The sequence below is a fragment of the Malaya genurostris genome, chromosome 2 (genome assembly GCF_030247185.1).
Source record: "Malaya genurostris strain Urasoe2022 chromosome 2, Malgen_1.1, whole genome shotgun sequence".
Classification (NCBI taxonomy): Eukaryota; Metazoa; Arthropoda; class Insecta; order Diptera; family Culicidae; genus Malaya; species Malaya genurostris.
The window spans coordinates 213250863-213269685 of record NC_080571.1 but is presented as its reverse complement, the minus strand read 5'-3'; positions in this window follow the sequence as shown (position 1 = coordinate 213269685).

Genomic DNA, 18823 nt, shown 5'->3' with positions numbered 1-18823 from the left:
GACTAGTCGTTCGAAATTATTAATTACCATGGGATTCAGCACCTCACATCTTATTAGCAGGCGTGATGAAAGCTCCCAAAATCGATCTTTTAATGGAAGAACTCCCGCCAGAACTTCAAGACTCATTGTATGTGTCGAATGCATGCACCCTAAAGCAATTCGCAAACAACGATACTGAATTCGCTCCAGTTTGATAATATGAGAGTTTGCAGCGGAACGAAAGCAAACGCATCCATATTCCATCACTGAAAGTATCGTTGTCTGATACAATTTTATTAGATCTTCCGGATGAGCACCCCACCAAGATCCTGTTATTGTTCGAAGAAAATTTACTCTTTGTTGGCATTTTGTTATCCGAAACCTAATGTGTCCTCCCCACGTGCATTTGGAATCGAACCACACCCCGAGGTATTTAAAAGTTAAAACCTGTTGGATCATTCTTCCCATCATACGGAGCTGAAGCTGCGCGGGATCATGCTTTCTTGAAAAGACGACTAACTCTGTTTTCTCCGCAGAGAATTCGATACCAAGATGAACAGCCCAATCGGACAAGTTATCTAAGGTATCTTGCAATGGTTTATGCAGATCAATAGCTTTGGGTCCAGTAACTGAAACCACGCCATCATCTGCCAATTGTCTTAGTGTACATGGGGTTACTAGACAGCTGTCAATGTCATTTACGTAAAAATTATAGAGGAGCGGACTGAGGCATGAGCCTTGCGGGAGACCCATGTAACTATTTCTGAGTGTTGCCAAATCGCCATGTGAAAAATGCATGTGTTTCTCTGACAAAAGGTTGTGCAAATAATTATTTATAACCGCTGGGAGTCCATTTTGGTGAAGCTTGTCTGAAAGAACATCAATGGAAACTGAATCAAATGCCCCTTTAATGTCTAAAAATACAGATGCCATTTGTTGCTTTTGAGCGAAGGCCTGCAGCGACGTTCCGTGCTTTTCACTTTATAAAGAAATTGAAGCCCGCAGACATCTTTTTCGGATTCACACTCTGGCGAGAATTTTAAATTTTTATCTGGCATCTCTGATTTGGAGAAATATGTAATGAAATAATACTCCATTGTGTTATCACATCATCCCCCGTTCCAGTACTGGAATCAGGTTTGCATCCGTTCACTCTAATCACCTATCCACGGTTGACACATATTCGACACAACGGCAGCAATATTCAGGTTTACCTAATATCTAACACATTCCACTATAAAAACACACTTTGTAAGAGCAGCCAAGAGGCTGATCACTTCCACTCAACACCAGGGTTGCCCTGAGTGTGAAAAGGGATCAGTTCACGAAAAAAACAGAGATCAACAACTACACAGGGGTGGTAAGGTGCCATAAAACCAACATCGGTCTTACCAGGTTACCAAAGAGCCCAAATACAAGAATTCGTCAATCACCTCGTTTTCGTCAACGTATATCAATATTCGAGATGAAAAATGTAGTGTTTCATATCTTGAGCCTATTTCTATTATACATTATAGTCACCGAGTTACACGGCTTCTCCATGATAACGTGCGGGTTTTCCGTTCCGATGCGACAATTTTGTTATTAACATACCCGCCGAGATGAAAATCCGAGAAGATGAACTCACTATTCTCAGCTATGGCTTATGGTCGTATGACTCCATATATAACTACTAAATTTCATCCGGATCTGACTCTCGGTTCCAGAATTGCAAAGTAATGAGTGTCCAAAATTTCAAACCGTCTTTTAAAGCGACCCAGTACGTACATGCGGTGATACGGAACAAGAAAACACAACATCGCATTTACGAAAAAAGCACACTGTTCGATTTCGTGAACGAAATAAAGAAAACGAAAACCAGCACCGAAGCTCGATTTTGATAACACAAGCGAGTTGATCGGCACCGAGCACATATGACTCCGAGTTTTCAACTGTTTAAATATGCAGTATCACGGCACAGGCACGAATGTCTGTGACCGGTGTGTGATTTGTGTTAAATACGGTGCTGAGATAAAGACAGGATAATGGAAAACAAAAATGTCTACCCCTTACATAATTGACAACACAAAATAGTACGAAATTTTTTGAACAGATTGTAAAACTATTCGAACTTGAAAGCTATTCAAAGGCCCAAAAAACGTACTGCAACTTTGACAGTCTACCGATTCTGGTTCCGGAAACAGTATTTCAAAATGTCCAATATGGAACTTGAATTGATTTCTTGTGAAATAGTAATGAGAAAGGCACCATTACACCACTAGGTGGATTAGAACAGTTTTTTCATTTCAAAATATCATTTTGCGCCCTCAAACGATTCTAATCATTGACGGAGTAACAACACACCGACATCCACATATAAGAAATAACCAATTATTCTAAAGGCCGTTATTTTAAATATCCACATGCTTTTAGTATCTTCACCAACATTTGCATTTATCATTTATCGCTTTATTTATACTACAAAGATAATTCATACATTAACCTATACTTTTATTAGATCATTACCGAGCTGCAGAAGTGCACTTATGAAACTATTTTTAATGAGGAATAAAAATGGCACCATGCACTAACCGCTAAGCAATTAGGTCTAATTGAATCACTTGATAACCTCATCCCGAAGGAATTGCCGCTTTTAGGCATTGCGAAATTACCCTGGGTGAGTTGCCAGCTTCATAATCAATTCTCAATCGATACAGTGTGCCTGCCCCCAATTGATGAAAATATAGATAGGCTAATTGCGATACAGTCCACATATGGTTTTAGAGAAGACGCTACTTTTTAAACCGAAACATAATGAAAATGAACGCGTTACCCTATGCAATAAAATTAGGCTTGACACTCTGAACCGGTCGATTATCATGAACGCATTGAAGGAAGTTATCGCTATATTCTATCAGGTGATACAGGGTGGCTAACGTTCCATGAAATTCGACAAAATCGTTCGGCCATTATCTAAACTGCCAAGTGATAAATTTCACAACTAATCAACATTTGGCTGATTTGGCATATTAGTTGGTGAAGCCTCCCAAAATCAAAGTTTAGATTGAAAAACATTACCGCACCAACTCACAGCCACCCTGGAAAAACAAGTAATCTCTGCTGTAGCCGTTGATCAGTTAAATTAGCTCTATGGGCTTGGCAGTTGCCCTGAAAGCATCATAATTCAAAGGGATGCACTACAGCATCCAACACCTACGTTTCGTTGACGGGAGAGAAGCACTTGAAATCCTGCTAAAGCGCGCTGTCAAGTGCAGCTGTGAGTGTCGCGTTTCATTTACGGTCCACACATTCGGTGTATGATTATGTCCTACATATATTTAGACTCTTTACAGAGACTACACAAGGCAGGTGAAAACTAAATCCCATTTCCTTTCCAGAATGGAAGAAAACGGTAGCACAGTGTAAAGAAGTTATAACAATATCAGGAGCTGTAGGAAATTGTTCAAATTTATAGTTTATCTGTTGAAACAACCGTTTTTATATAAACAACCAATAAATTTTAAATAATGCCATATTACTGTCGCGCTAACATCGTTGCAAGTGAATACCATGGTAGCTAAGTACAGCGATGCATGCTTAGTTTCGTCTAGTCAATTGGGCTTTCACTTCATGTGTTTTCATATGGCAGGGTAGTTGAATTGGTAAAACAATTTCCCCGGTTAGGAGTTAGCTACGGGTTCGAGTCTCGTCTCTGCGGTAACATTTTCGCGGTTTTCATTACATCATTGTGTTCATATGTTAATTTTCCAATCTGTTTTCCCCGTGAGATACTGATCATATTAAAAATAGCTCGAGACGGCTCTACGTCTTAACAAAGACTAAAATCAAATCATTGATTTGTTATATATATTTCAGTAATCATCCGTAGACTATGAAAGTTATTATTCTCATATATCAGCTTCCACACTTTTTTTGTAAAGGCAGACAGAACGCAATTCGCATGAAATAATAATTAAGAATTCTTATAAGTGTTCATTGCTTGGAAAAAAACCTAACCATTACGACTTACGACACAGATTACCAAACACAAAGCTCTTATAATAGCCTTTCGCCTTTCTCATATAAAAAGGTTATACAATCACAGCGAATATGTCATGTTATAATTTAGTCAAGATCGCAAAATGTCTATTTATGTGTATGTGACGAAAATATACTCCGAGATGGCAAAACCAATTTTCACAAATTTAAACCTAATGAAAAAACCTTTTTTAATCCTAGTGGTGTAATAATGGCGTGCGGTCGTGCGTATAGTATCGCGACGCCAGGTCGAGACTGCTGGAATCCCGTAGGGCCCGAGGTAGATCGCCCAGGGTTCCGGTTCGGGATGTGTTGGCGAGTGTTGAACGGTCATATATGCTCCTTATTTATAAGTATCTTAAACACATTAACGTGCAAGTGTAATCAATTATGTATTGCTCAGAATGTACCTCCTATCCTCGACGATGTTTCAACTGTGGCTAGAAATAATCTTCACCTACAGGATCGGCACAAACATTCGCCCGATTCTCCCGATCCCGTATCTGTCTACCATCTTCATCGGAACTAACAAGATCCTTTTGATGTCACTAACTTTTTTGCTCCCCCTCTCCCGTCTCTTCACCATAGTCATTCCGTTCCCTTGTTCCTTTCCGTTTTTCCTAACATTTACTTGTCTGTTTCTTTCATTCTATTCGGCAACAGCACCATCATCGCCCAAGGATAGTCGCTCCAGTCGATAACCAACATGCGGGCCACTCGTCGGGTCTTCGTAGCCTGGAGGTTTTTCCCGCGGACCCACAGGAATAAAATAATATGGCCACCATCGACGCACGTCATCTGGATAATCCCCATCTAATAGCCATCCCATCAGCAACTGTTGACCAGCAACTTTAGACTGGATCCCTCAGAACTTCGGTTATCAGCATACGGCTATGTGAACCAAAAACAACAACGTTATAATTAATGAAATTATCCTAGTCTTAAGTACAGTTAAGAAATTCCCTCGGCATCTTAGAGCTAAGGCAGTGCGCCTTATTAAATATATTATTAAAAAGAAAAGTTATAAGATCTTCCATTCCATGCATATCAGCTAAGAATCAGTTAAAAACTACAGGGATCAGCCCCATGGGGTTGTTCAAGCCATTGATGTGGAACAAGGCAACCAAAATTTCTAATGATCTACAATCAAAAAGTTCAATCAATCCGAACCAACACCGAACATCATTTGTCTTGATTTGCATTTGTTTTATGACCGACGAAATTACACCATTATCCCAAATATATGCAATTATATCTTTGTACATACTTGCGATTTCGATAATTGAGCTTCTCTTCGCCAAGCTTGTGTTCAAGTTTTTTATACAAGCAGTTTTTTAGCGTTAAGTTTTTCTACCATTCTGCGATTTCGGTTGAAGCGATAAACTATTTCTCATTATCAATCGAGTTCATCTAATATAAATTAGAAATTAATCTTAAGCACTCAAAATTTATCCAGAGGTAGTAGTCAATTTCTCATGGGGAAACGGCATAACATGGAATTCCGAGCTTGCATGACACAAGATCAGAGTATACCAATTAAGGGGTGAGGCCAGTGTGTTTTAGGGCGTTTTGAAGAGCGTTTTAAAGGACTTTTTTCACGCTTCAAATCTGATTTTCTCAGAAACGGTGACGAATATAAAAAAACCCAACAGACAATCCCTTAGAAATTTAGTTTAGATTATTCTGTAAAAATTTCAGAATGATTGTTTGACTTTAGCGGTCGGGAAAGTCTTTTTTCTAAAGGAAGAGTTGCATAGCTGAAAACGGCAACTTTCAACTTGTTCATTGAATATCTCGCCTTCAAAAGCATGGATCAAAAATCTATCCTGCCAATGTCTAGATAATTTAGTTTAGATGCGATTAGTGCATGTCGCGATAAAAAATAAGTGAATGTTATTTTTGTAATGGTAAGTACGTTTCTATGGCGGCACCATTTTTTTCTGCTCTTGTATCCTGGTAACGTAACGAAACATGAGAGAGAAATAAAATCGGCTCATCAAGGCTGCCAAACAAGCGGTAGCTTTATTGGATTTTATGTGATGTAGTCAAACTTGTAACCGAAAATATCAAAACTTTCTTAGCCACCCGGCCACATCGAGAGACATTTTACACATTTACGAGAGAGCATGAAAAGAAATGTAATACGCACAGCGAGCGACACGGTTTTACGCTAACAACTGACATCAGCCCTTAAAGCTTCAAATCGTTTTATGGCACGTTTCTGTTTTGCTGTCTAGCAACAACCTACCTCTAGCATGCTAGGAGTAGGACTGAAACGATAGCTTTAATTTCGCTTCTATTTATAGATTCGCGTGCTTCCAACAGCTTCGCTTTTGCATCGATTGACCAATCAGAGCGATGCTCTCTCTTTAATACATCGCTTACTCCTTCCAAATCGTCGTCTATGGCAGGGAAATCCGGTATGCCAAAAATTTTTAGCAGCCAAATAGGACACTGCTCGCTACTAATCAAAATTTCAATTATATATAATTGAAAATACGTGGCTTGATACATTCAAATCGAAAAATAGAAATATTTCCTATCAAATGATGGAATAATATTAATAATTGATACAAAACAGACTGAGCTGTTAGTGTTTAAAACCTGACCACATTTCTACGTGTAGTTTTTCTTGAGTTTCTGATTTGCACCCCTAATAAAGATGTGTTCCAAATCAAAAATTTCCGATATAATTGAGTTCAAATGTTCTCATAAATTTGCACATATTACCCAGTAATGTCGAAGATGAAATTCAACATCAGACTAAAAAACAATAAGATATTTCGTTGGAATTTAGATTTGTGAAAATCGATTCATACATTTCTTAGAGAAGTGAGTGAATATTTTTCATTTTTCGATCGGAATCGGATCGGAATAATATTCAATAGCAAACTATGGGATCATAAGACCTTTCATTTGATTCTTAGTTTGTGAAAATAGGTAATGACATTTCTGATAAAATTGAGTGCCATTATTTATCACATACACACATACATACGTAATTTGGCATGTGTTTTATTTAAATTTCAAATCAACAAGCTCTTAAAAGACACCCAAATTAACCGATTACGTCACTAGTACGATTATATTTACGAAACTTGAAGTGTCAGCCAACTTGAAACGTCCGAAACATGATGGGTCATTAAGTATTTGAACAGAATAATTTCACTAGGATGAAATTTTTTATTACCATTTAATTCTGCTATAAGTATATCACGTCAATATCTACACTCTTAGAAAAAATGAAATTTACGCTTGACGTAAATTCAAACATGCCATAATTTCTTCGGTGATGACACAATATTACATCTACTAACATGTAAAAATAAACTTCGCGTCTATATCGATGTAAGCTTAAGCTACATTAACTGTGAAGTTACTGATATGACTTATCTTTACATGTTTTGAATCGTGAATGTAAGTGAATCTCGACGCTCCATTTATGTGCATCTATAAAGATGTAAACTTTTCTTAGTGTGTATATTCACTGTGTATTTCACAACGCTTTAAATCATGTACAATGAACGTCTAATCAGATAAGAATTTCGAATATTTTATTGTGATATATTAAAATATATTTGTATTCTTCATATCTAAGAATATTGGGAGGTAATGAGTTTTGACGTTTACTTTTCTAATGCCATTGTATCACCGGAACCGTAAGTGACAACCATTAAAGAACAAATGGTAGTTTCCAAACCAGCCAAATTTTGTTGAAATCAGTTCGACCATCTCTGAGAAAATCGGACGGTAAAACAACAACGCATTCTGTCGGTTACGTCTCTTATGCCATTATATCTCCGGAAACAACAGTGACATTCATTTGATCATCGAGATTGATCAATGGCCCACTAGTACCTTTCAAAAGATTTTAAGATTCAAATCTTGAAAAAGCATTCAATTTCCTTTTCAGTGCATATTTTTTTGCCTTTCTTTTATAGAAAGGCGATGCAATCACAGTGAAAACCGACTTTTTAACCGAAGCCCGGAGGGCTGAATACCATTCGACTCAGCTCGATGAACTGAGCAAATGTCTGTGTGTATGTGTGTGTGTCCGTGTGTGTGTATGTGTGTATGTATGTAACAAAAATATGCACCCACTTTTCTCGGAGACGGTTGAACACAAACTAAGATTCAAATGAAAGGTCTCATGGTCCCATAGCCTGCTATTGAATTTCATCACAATCCAACTTCCGGTTCCGGAGATATAGGATGATATGTACCCAAAAAATGGAAAAAATATGCACTCACTTTTTTTAGAGATGGCTCACCCGATTTTCACAAATTTTGATTCAAATAAAAGGACTAACAGTCCCATAGCCTGCTATTGAATTTTATTTGGATCCGACTTCCGGTTCCAGAGTTACATGGTAATATGTGAAAATTAGAGAAAAAGTGTGCACCCATTTTTCTCTGAAACAGTTCAACCGATTTTTACAATCTAAGATTCAAATGAAAGGTTTTATAGTTTTCTAAAAGAAATTGTAGAACATTTTATCCGGATCCGACCTCCGGTCCCGGAACTAAAGCTAAAGTGGAAAATTGCCAATTTCGTTAGTAGTTTTCCACAAACGATGGTTAAAAACAGGTACAAATCCCATAAAACAGTCTGGTAAATTCTTCTAGTTTGCAGAGCTTGTTAGTTTGTGGGCATAAAAACTAATTTCCGCACTACTGGTCCCCCCTTTTCCTATATTTACGAAACTTGAAGTGTCAGCCAACTTGAAACGTCCGAAACATGATGGGTCATTAAGTATTTGAACAGAATAATTTCACTAGGATGAAATTTTTTATTACCATTTAATTCTGCTATAAGTATATCACGTCAATATCTATATTCACTGTGTATTTCACAACGCTTTAAATCATGTACAATGAACGTCTAATCAGATAAGAATTTCGAATATTTTATTGTGATATATTAAAATATATTTGTATTCTTCATATCTAAGAATATTGGGAGGTAATGAGTTTTGACGTTTACTTTTCTAATGCCATTGTATCACCGGAACCGTAAGTGACAACCATTAAAGAACAAATGGTAGTTTCCAAACCAGCCAAATTTTGTTGAAATCAGTTCGACCATCTCTGAGAAAATCGGACGGTAAAACAACAACGCATTCTGTCGGTTACGTCTCTTATGCCATTATATCTCCGGAAACAACAGTGACATTCATTTGATCATCGTGCTTGATCGATGGCCCACTAGTACCTTTCAAAAGATTTTAAGATTCAAATCTTGAAAAAGCATTCAATTTCCTTTTCAGTGCATATTTTTTTGCCTTTCTTTTATAGAAAGGCGATGCAATCACAGTGAAAACCGACTTTTTAACCGAAGCCCGGAGGGCTGAATACCATTCGACTCAGCTCGATGAACTGAGCAAATGTCTGTGTGTATGTGTGTGTGTCCGTGTGTGTGTATGTGTGTATGTATGTAACAAAAATATGCACTCACTTTTCTCGGAGACGGTTGAACACAAACTAAGATTCAAATGAAAGGTCTCATGGTCCCATAGCCTGCTATTGAATTTCATCACAATCCAACTTCCGGTTCCGGAGATATAGGATGATATGTACTCAAAAAATGGAAAAAATATGCACTCACTTTTTTTAGAGATGGCTCACCCGATTTTCACAAATTTTGATTCAAATAAAAGGACTAACAGTCCCATAGCCTGCTATTGAATTTTATTTGGATCCGACTTCCGGTTCCAGAGTTACATGGTAATATGTGAAAATTAGAGAAAAAGTGTGCACCCATTTTTCTCTGAAACAGTTCAACCGATTTTTACAATCTAAGATTCAAATGAAAGGTTTTATAGTTTTCTAAAAGAAATTGTAGAACATTTTATCCGGATCCGACCTCCGGTCCCGGAACTAAAGCTAAAGTGGAAAATTGCCAATTTCGTTTGTAGTTTTCCACAAACGATGGTTAAAAACAGGTACAAATCCCATAAAACAGTCTGGTAAATTCTTCTAGTTTGCAGAGCTTGTTAGTTTGTGGGCATAAAAACTAATTTCCGCACTACTGGTCCCCCCTTTTCCTATATTTACGAAACTTGAAGTGTCAGCCAACTTGAAACGTCCGAAACATGATGGGTCATTAAGTATTTGAACAGAATAATTTCACTAGGATGAAATTTTTTATTACCATTTAATTCTGCTATAAGTATATCACGTCAATATCTATATTCACTGTGTATTTCACAACGCTTTAAATCATGTACAATGAACGTCTAATCAGATAAGAATTTCGAATATTTTATTGTGATATATGATGATAAATTTCCTGTTCCGGAAGCACCGAAAGTGGTGAAGAAAAACTCAAAAAATAGAACTCACTTCGATTTCTCTGCGATGCTTGAACCGATTTTCACAATCATGAAGTTCTGAATTTAAGCTCATATTATCTTTAAAAATACTGTGAAATTTCATCCGGATCCGACTTCCGGTTCCGCAGTTACAGGGCGATGAGTGTCAAAGTTTTCAAATCGCCATATAGATTGGCAATATGTACAACACCGAAAGAAGAAGAAAACACAAAACGAACGATGCGTGCTTTGTTCTGTTTCGTACACGCTATTAAGGAATCGAAACGACTACGGATGTCTGCTAATGGTGTGTGATATTGGTAAAAGACGGTGCTGCGGTTGATAAAAAATGTAGCTATTCTATGATAAGTACGATTGAAAGAAAAAACGAATGTCATTGAATTCAAATTTGTTTAAAAAAATATGTAATTTTCACAGCCAATAAATAGTGCAGTAATACCGTGCCGGTGGTGTAATGATGTCAATAATAATAATAAAAGTAATAATCCTACTACATGTTTTATGCTGCTGATTCATGCTGTTTAGCTTGACTTACATATGCAGAAGTTACAGAAACGCAGGTTCGCTTCGTTTGTTAGATTTCATGTAATTGGTTTAATCGAATTAAAGCATGAGATAGTACGTCTAGGTTTAACTAGGTTCAAAACTGTTCCAATTTGTAGTTCATATTTGGTGCTGGAAAACAAACCAACTTCGGCTATTCCGGTCATCTGAATCCGGTTTTGGAAGAATTGGAAATGGTGATTAAAAACTGTAATAGGGTCTCACTCGTTTTCTTTCAAGATGGCCACATCGATTTCCACAAACTTATAGGTTCAAAGGAAAAGTCTTACAATTTCATGCGGAATTCCTAAATTTGTTGTTGATATTACTTCCGGTTCTGGAACTACAGGGTAAACAAGATTTGTAGAGTTTTCCTATTGTCCTATTTATATTCAATGAACAGTTGTTTTAGCGAATTCCACAGTAATATTTACGATGTCATGAGTAATATGAGAAAGGCATCATTACACCACTAGGTGGATTAAAACAGGTTTCTAGAGCATCTCATCGCTCATCATTCAAACAATCAAATAACTCCGAGTTGCAAAGCTCATCTCCTTTTTATGTTATTAATTTCTGGAATTACGCCCAATTGATAGCCTTCGAAGTTTTAATTGCATGCATGAGAGGTTATTTCTATTCCCATATGCCAAAGGTTTTTGCTGCCACTAGAACTAGAACGAACGTTGCTCACTAATGTATCGAATGCATTCACCTTTCTAGAATTAATGATCTGCAATCTTCACAATGTAGCATGCATACGCAATGACACACACAAAATGCTAAACAATCTTTTTTCAAGATTAAGAAAAAAACAGGATAATGATGCGGTATGAAAAGAACTCTAAATAAAAATACTTAAACCACCGTTATAAAGAAAAGCATAATTGCACCATTAGATGCAAGAGATAGCCTTTCATTTTTTCGCGTTCACTAGTCCTATTTCTTGCGGACAATTTATCTCCACATAAAGCCCACTATCACCGGCAAGTCGTCGGCCGAATCGTTACATCGTAAATAGAGCCACGCTAGAGCGGACATAAATCGACGATAGAGTCAGTAATTACTGTAGGAACATACCTAGCGAGTGCTCTCCGTTTTATATTTTCGCACTTGTCGAGAACCGGGAGCCCTCGAGTCGTTATTGTAATGACTTTTCTCTCCCTTGAAGGTTCCAGCCGGTGGTAAACTGCAAAAGTCACTCCACAGCTGAGGCATAACTGTTCGGGGTTATCGCACCCGTTGTGCAGTGTTCGCCCTCGAAACTGGGTTGCACAGCCGAAAGAGCAACAACAAATAGTATCCTGGCAAAGGGCAGGAAACAAGAATGAAAAGAATATGAGTGACTGAGCAGCTTTATATTAATTACAAGAAATTGTTTTGCATATCGTACTAGTAAAGCTTTTATCGTTGCAATACCACCCGGCTCAGTGTTGTCAACGGGACAATAGCATAGTTAGTTGTGGATGTCGAACGGAAAAAGTTGCTTGCTCGGTATTATTTATGACATGGTATCGAGAAGTGTACTAGGTTTTCCTCACGAACAATGTGATGAATGAAAGAAAAGCAAACTTTTAGTATTGCATTCCAGGGTAAAATTTGGCGTTCCCTTTCGATAAACTTATGAGATTCTCAGCGTACAATACAGTAGGACAAATTTTTCTAAGTTTGGCATAACCTGCTGCAACACCACTCGAAACTTAGGGAAAGTTATCTATTGTCAACTTCAGTATAATCTAAATAAAAGCTCATTGTATTCCGCAATGAGACTGATTTATTGCAATTTATATGATCAAGGTTTTGAGCCATAATAACGCGAATGACTGTTTAACAGTCATCTGACCTTCATCTGTACGATTTGCTACATTTTCAATTCATTTGCATGCTCTCAATACAGCTTTACTCTAAATTATACATATCATTAACAGTTAAGGAGTGTATCGATAAGCAGTTAGCAACATTCAAACAGTTATTACTCTGAAATGGCTTAATTTTTTGCAGCGTGTTTTGCGGTGACATGTTTGTTTACATGTCAATAACAGCTGCGCAATCGATTGGTTTCGGTACGATTTATCGTTTCAATGATGAGTCGAATTGATCCGGAAACGCGAAAAAAAATTCTGCACACTTGGTGCTCACAAAGTGGTGTCACGTACAACTAAATTGCAAAACGGGAGAAAGTGCACCACACCAGTGTCAAAAATATTATTGAGAAGTTCGGTAAGACCCTTTCCATAAGGGATTTGCCCCGACCCGGTAGGAAAACGGGTTCCAGCCAGCCCGGCCGGTACTTAAAAGTGGTTGAGTACATCAGGAAAAACCCATCGGCGTCGACGCGAGATTTGGCCAAGCAGTTCAACACCAGCATCGGGATGATTCAACGGATCAAAGTTCGGAACTCCCTAAAAACGTACAAGAAACAGAAGGTGCCGAAAAAGTCCCTGGTACAGCAAGTTCAGGCCAAAACAAGAGCGCGAAAACTGTATAACCGGATTCTACAGAATAAAGACGGATGCATCCTGATCGACGGCGAACCCTACGCCAAGGAAGACTATCGAGCGCTGCCCGGACCGCAATATTATACGAAATCGGTGTACCAGGACCTGGACGACGCTGACACCACGGTGGCGATGGAAAAATTTGGGTAGAAGGTGTTGGTCTGGCAAACAATTTGTACCTGTGGTTTGCGGTCGTCAATTTTCTTCACGAAGGGCACAATTAATGCCAAGGAGTACGAGAAAGAATGTTTGAAGAAAAGAATGCTGCCACTGTAAAGAAAGCATAAGGCTCCTCCTCTCTTCTGACTGGATTTGGCTTCAGCCCACTAAGCCAATTCCGTTCACAAAAGTAACTGTGCAGAATTTAATGAAGAATGTCAAGTCCAAAGTGCGAGCGTTTCACAGAATCTAAGATTTTCTTCAATATAATCAGTGAAATGCATAAAAATATAATTTTTCTACTATATATCGAAAACTGATGTCAAAATATGTTTTTGTCGCTTTTTTATTCTATAATCAATGTTGCTAACTACTTTTCGATACACTCCTTATATCTATGCAAAGTGTACTGTATGAAAATTACATTATTTGAAATGACAACGCACAGTGGTCCGAAACGGGAAATTAGCGAGACAAAAATATTTACGTTATATGTTATTATGTTTTTGTAGTTGGTGTCTTCACGAAAGTTGGTTTGAAATCTTGAATCTACAAATTATTTTGATCAACTATGCTGAAAAAGCCATCTTCCTAGCTCTTCGTTTGGTCCAGTTACTTCAAATTCTCGGAATGCAAGTAGCGTGGCTCTTGAAAAATCACTTTATTGTTCTAACTTTTTCGTGAGCAGTTTTATTAGATAATTGTCTGGCACAGAGTTGTTGAGGAAATTATTGCGCACAATTTTGCTCAACTATTTCTTTTCAATTTAAGTAACCATTCAAAAGATATTATTGTTTTTCATAAAAACTTAGTTAACCTTCAATTATCAATTCTCATCAGATGTCAGATCGATAAAAAAAATATCTTATACGGTTTCTGAAAGGTTATAAATAAGGAAAGTTTAAAGAAAAATTCAAGAGGGTGTTATTTTTTAATTCATTTAAAACAGTGTTCAAATTACCTTACAAAAAAAAGAAAAAGTTATATAACTGTTAACTGCCAAAACCAGATTTCAATCCAAACATGAACCACTCTATTGACTTCTTACATCATAAGATGCGCCATTTGATTACAAACTACGCAGAAAAAATATGAATTTTACAGGTGACAGAATGCTACAAACGATACAATTCACAACTACTAAATTTTTCAAATGACGCAATATTCCACTCGTACAGAATTTTACACACTCCGACTGAAATTTGCACTCGGCTACCAAGTGCCACTGTATGGATTTATATGCATCAATTATTCAATGAACAGATATGAGCTCTGTGGTTCAGTTGAGTAACCGATGTGCTTGTGATCTAATATTTCTCGGTTCAAGTCGCGCTGCTGCTAACGATCTTTTGTTTTTTATTTCGTTCGAATTCAAGTCATGTAATTTTCAAATCACATAATTTTACATGTTCTTGAATGAAAATTTGTGTGAAATACGACGCTCCATTTATGTGCTTCTTATAATATGTAAAATCTCAAGATTTTTCCAAACTCTGAACTTTTGTGAAGAGGCCAACTATAAAAAAATAATATTTAATAACGAAAATATTTTTGTCTCGCTAATTACCCGTTTCGGGTCATTGTGCAATGTCTCCAAATAAATCAGATAGTGCTCTGTACACTACATATGGATGCGGAAGTTGGCCTTCTCTTATAACAGATTTCGCAGTCAATTAATAAGTATAATAGACAATTACAAATGCCAGTGCCAGGATCTAAGACTACGAATCAAGAGTCTTATAAAGGGTGTTGCGATAAAAAAATTATCAACTTGACACATTTTCCTTTTCATCATGCTTCAAAACAAACTAGCACATTCGAAGATGAGTGAAGCAAGAGAAGTAATGCGTCAAAGTTTTGCTTCAGCATTGCAAAAATCCGAGCTACTCACACGCCACAAATTGGCATAATTTTGACACACCGGGGATAAATAAACGATATAATAATAATAATAATAATTTTGACACGACTGCAGCAATGGTTATCATAAAGATAGATGAGGTACAACGCATCTCACGCTTTCCTCATAAGTTACCAATTGTAATGAAACTGAAAGTTCATCAAAACAAGATATTTTCATAAAATTCTGGTAGCTATGGATGAGTAATATCTGGAAAAATAAATTAACCAGTTAATTTCTGTGTCATTTTTTTCTGATACAAACGATATATTTGCAAATTAAATAGAATAATCTTCAATGTTACCATGTCGCATCTACATGCTATCTAAACAGATTTCTCAGCGGTATTTGATAAAATTAATCATCAAATAACAATTGCTAAGCTCGACAGACTGGGCTTTAGTGGCGCTTTATTGAATTGAATGCATTCATATCTCACTGGTCGCGAGATGTCGGTGAATGTAGGAAACTGCACAACAGTTACTTTTACTGTTAGCTCTGGAGTACCTACAGGAAGTCTTTTAGGACCGTTCATATTTTTACTCTACCTCAATGATCTCAACTTCTCCGTGAAATGTTTCAAACTCTCGTTTGCTGATGACTTCAAACTATATCATCACCAAATGGTGCCACAATGACAGGATGGTACCAAACGCCTCCAAATGTTCTGTTAAATCTTTCTCCCGAAAACGCTCATTAACTGCATAGGACTAACATCTCTTGAAAAATGTCCTCATACATGAATCCTCGGTAAAGGACTTAGGCGTTATTCTCGATCAAAATTAGATTTCAAGAATCACGTTGATTACGTAATTTCGAAAGCTTCCAAGCCCTTAGGGCATATTCAGGAGTGTTCTAGTTCTAGATGCATAATTTATGTCAGTTTTAAAATTTAAATCTAGAAATTATAACAAAATAAACTGGCAGCCTCAGCAGCGTTTTATCTGTGTTTCAAATATAGAAAAAATAGAACGGCAATGTATACCAGTTTTAAATTTGACAGTAGAACTGGTCGAATAAATAAAACTAAAACGGATTGCTGGGGATACGTTTGTTTCAGTTTCATTTACATTATAGACCACTCATATGAATCTTGCAGCTGCTGAATTTGCTCTTAGGCTTCATATCTCGGATCACTAAGAACTTTACCAATATACACTGCCTGAAGACTTTTTATTGTGCTCTAGTACGATTAACCTTAGATTACGCAGCTATTGATTGGTCACCTCATTATCAAATCCACATTGATCGTGTCGAAGTTGTTCAACGCAAACTCATTAGATTAGCACTCCATTCAACCTTCCTTGTTACAACGATCGCTGTCGGCTTGTTGAGCTAGATCCGCTGTCTGTTCGTAGGAACGTTTGCAAGGTTATCTTCAGTCCTGATCTCCTACAATTGGTCAATTTTGACATTCATCGTGCGTCCTGCTAGAGTGAGAGATTGTTATATTTCATCTCAATCGGACTCTTTCCTGCTACAAATAAATAAATAAATAAATAAATACTCACCTTATGTTCATGGAGATGAAATGACCCAAATTACCTGGAGCAGGATGCCCAGGAATTCTTTTTTCTATTCAGATAATATTGGATATGAATTTGGGCCCAATCTTGATACAAATTCATTCAGATTGATTCGGATAGTTTAGAAAAGCATGGTCCAGCGCTTACGAACCAGTAGTGTCATCCATTTAAACATCGAACTCAATGAATGACCTTAGAGTAGCTTTCAAATGAGCTACAGTTTTTTTTAAATTGGTTTAGCTATCTCTAAAAAAAATGCGCGTTGAAAAAAATACGCTAGGCCGGTTACGTCACTTATACCATTGTATCTCCGAAACCATAAGCGATAGCCATTTGATCATCGAACTTGATCAATGACTTTAACATGAGCCAAGAGTTGTTGACTTAACTTTCACAAGCATAGAATCAAATAAAAATAATTGAAATACCATACCAAATTCCTGAATTTCACCATTATACGAATTCCGGTTCTAGAATAACAGGGTGATTAATGTAAAAACTTTGATTTAAGGAGTGTTTTTTTTTTTCAGAAATAACTATGTAAAGAACTGCCATTTTCTTGAAAATGTTTATAAATTATTTAGCTTGTTGGCAAATGTCTAATCAACCTCACTTCAGTTATACCGGTTCCCAGTTTTCGGTTTCGGAAGTACCGGAGCTCACTCCGATTTCTCAGAGATGGCTGAGCTGATTCTCATAAACTAAGATTCAAATGAATGCTCTTATTGTTGTATTATGGCAATTTACAAATTTCGTGAATTTTAACCGGATTCTAATATTAGTTCCGGAATTACAAATGATGAGAGCTCAAACTAACTTAAATTATTTACCTTTCCCTGCTCCTTTTTCTATTTTGACATTTCAATGAGTATAATGCATCATAGTTTCGAAACATAATGTCTTTTGTTTTGAGATACATACCACTGATTTGTTGTGAGACATTTTATACGGCTGCTGGGGCATTATGTCTGAGGCAAATTAAAAAAACGGAGAAAATTGGCGCTCTGAAAACAGCATTTTTATCAATCAATTTTTAATTGCTTCTGCCAGAATCACTAAAAATTCCCGTATTCTCGAAGAAAATATATTAATGCATTTAGAAGCATTTTACAACATTTTACCACAGTTCTGGGTTTTCCCGCGTCATCAGATCATCAGCTGTACCGGCATATTTAGACAGTGCAAATAAAAAATTTTCGGATTAGTTGAGGTGTTTGATACCGTGCAAAAATACTTAGAGTGCTTCAGCATGTTTCATTGAGATGTTACGTGAGCTGATTTCCTCGCTCCTATGTTTTGTGTTTTGCGAGTCCTTAGACTCGCAAGTGAACCTACTGACAGCAAACAATAGCAATATTTTACAGCTTGATGCTGCGGCTGCTACTGATCCTGCTTGTGCTCACATTACCGATAAATCCTTTCACAGAAAAAGCGTCGCCGTCACACCGTCCCGACATTGTACAGTATCCATGCTCTAGCTCTTGGCAAGAATAACCAAGGCACATACAAAATTCTTCCCTTCTTTAACTTTTCAACTTAACCTTCGCACACAGAAAAAAATGCTGTCTAAATAGGGGAAGCCAAAATAATAGCGGATTTCAGTTTCTCGAACCAATTTGATTATGAAAAACTGCAGCGAAATTTGCATTTACTTTTGTTAGCCTACGTTGACTTTTCACAAACTCCTAAGAATTCGTTTTTTATGCTGGACCCCTTATTAAGGTAAAATATGTGGGTAACAAACAGCGCTATTGTACTATGCTTTCACGAAGATGTTTATCTCATAAATAATTTAACTTGAACTGTCAACTGTATAGGGACAAAACATAAATGGTAGTCGCATGTTGTCTATATATTCACGTGTTCATA